Raw genomic sequence first — 2,008 nt, 5'->3', positions numbered from 1 at the left:
CCTGCCCCCCACAGGATGGCCAGTTGACCCAAGAGTGACCCCTCCCCTCCACAGGATGGCCACTGACCCAGGGATGACCCTGCCCCCCACAGGATGGCCAACTGACCCATGGGTGACTCCACCCCCCACCCCACAGGATAGCCACCTGACTCAGGGGAGATCTCCCTCCTTGCCACAGGATGACCACGGACTGTCACAAAGAGACAAGTTCGACCAGTCCCTCCCTCCCCATTTTTCTGTCAAAACAGCACCTTTCCTGGAATGGACCCATTCTAAGTGCCTCAGATGAAGCTGATCTGCCTCTCCTCACCACCGACCACAACAAGTCAAAGAGGGGGCCCAAGGGTCCTGGGAATGACCAAGGTGCCCCACACTGGGGCACCATGATTGGTTCAGGGACGAGCACATGGCCCACCAGCATCTTCCTGGCACTTTTTTGGCCAGAGATATTTATAAAATTTCTCTTGCTGCTGCTGCTGCCTGGCTGATAAAACAGGAGTCTGGGGGTAACGGGGAGCATGCCGCCTGCCCTAGAGAAAGAAAAGATTGAGCCCGGATGTACTATCTGAACCCCTACACAATGAATTCTCTTTTTAGCTTTGGTTAGTGTGACCTGAGTTTCTATCACTTGCTCACTCTACCACCCTGAGAGTCTGGCATGTATATCTCAGTCCTTATATTGCAGAGAGAAACAGGCAAAAAGGTGTCCCTGGAAATGGGAGGTGAGGGAAGGAGCGTGAACCTGGGATGGAGGAAGCCAACAGGTGAAAAACGGCATTTAGAGTCAGGGTTGAAACAGCAGGAAAGGTTCATGCACAGGTAGCAACAGGAGTGGGGGTGCAGTGAGTGCAATTAGGAGGGAGAGGGACGGAATGAACTGGAAGCTCTCTCCTTTCTTCCCATGGGTCTAGCCAGACCAAAAACACCTTGGCGGACAGGAGTCATGAAGGAATGTGAAAAGACTTTAAATGGGTTCGTCTGTTCTGCACCTGTGTGTGGCAGTATTTACACAATCCTATACACGTGAGAAAGCCACCAAACCAAACCCAAGTTCACATAAAATGAATGGCGAAAACCAGTTCTGTTCTTTATTTTATTTTAGTTTTTATTTTTTAAAGATTTGTTTGAGAGAGAGAGAGAGAGAGAACACGTGCACGGGATCACGAAGCGCAGGGTGCAGGTGCAGAGGGAGGGAGAGAAGCAGGGAGCCCGACACGAGGTTCAAACCCAGGACCCCGAGATCATGACCTGAGCCGAAGGCGGACACTTAACCGACTGAGCCACCGAGGCACCTCCCAGGTCTGTATTTTAATCACACTGTACCACTGTCAATGGCCTGGGTTTGGTGACTGAACAAGAAAGATGTTATCACCGGGGGAAGCCGGATGAACGGTACACAGAAATCCTGTACTATTTCTGCAATGTTCACGTGAGTCTAAAATTGTTGCAAACCAGGAAGTTTTAATAACCACTTCTCGCATGATAAATTGCAACTGCTAAAAGGGAAAAATCTACAGCCAAAGATACGCTATCCAGCAAGGCTTTCATTTAGAATAGAGGGAGAGATCGAGTTTCCCAGAAAACACCCAAAAATTAAAAGCAAAACCAGCCACGTCCCTGTCACACACAATGCCATCGGCCTGTGGGTCCCAAATTCACAGTCCAGCCACCCTCCTGCCCGAGTCAGCATGCACAGCCTGCCACCTGCTAAATGCCAAGTCAACACGCCTTCACCTCAGATTGCCAAGGGCTCAAATTGACACTCTTCCCCTCAAATTCCAGCCCCTGTGCTCAAGTTTGTGCACAAAAGTGGGCATAATTATAACAGCAGAATGAAGCAACCCAAACATCTAACTATTTCTGTGGAATATAGAATGGATAAAAGGAGTGTGCTAGGCTGAGAACATCTCCAACAAGCACATCAAAGAACAATACATACAGCATGATTCTGGTTAGTAAAAAAACAAACAAACAAACAAACAAACCTGGGAAGAATAAAACAAGATGA

At 48.9% G+C, this 2,008-nt stretch overlaps 1 protein-coding gene across 1 annotated transcript in view; it reads right to left on the bottom strand.

The window, feature by feature from the left end:
* PLCG2 (phospholipase C gamma 2) overlaps window positions 1-2,008 on the bottom strand; it is a 139,021-nt gene that overhangs the window by 87,697 nt on the left and 49,316 nt on the right. The gene's annotated exons all lie outside the window — the stretch shown is intronic.

Source organism: Callorhinus ursinus, unplaced genomic scaffold (assembly GCF_003265705.2).
Source record: "Callorhinus ursinus isolate GAN/ISIS: 27379988/994484 unplaced genomic scaffold, GSC_fseal_2.0 scaffold46, whole genome shotgun sequence".
In the NCBI taxonomy this organism is placed as follows: domain Eukaryota; kingdom Metazoa; phylum Chordata; class Mammalia; order Carnivora; family Otariidae; genus Callorhinus; species Callorhinus ursinus.
The sequence above is the reverse complement of the archived record's forward strand: the minus strand, read 5'-3'. Positions and strand labels throughout refer to the sequence as shown.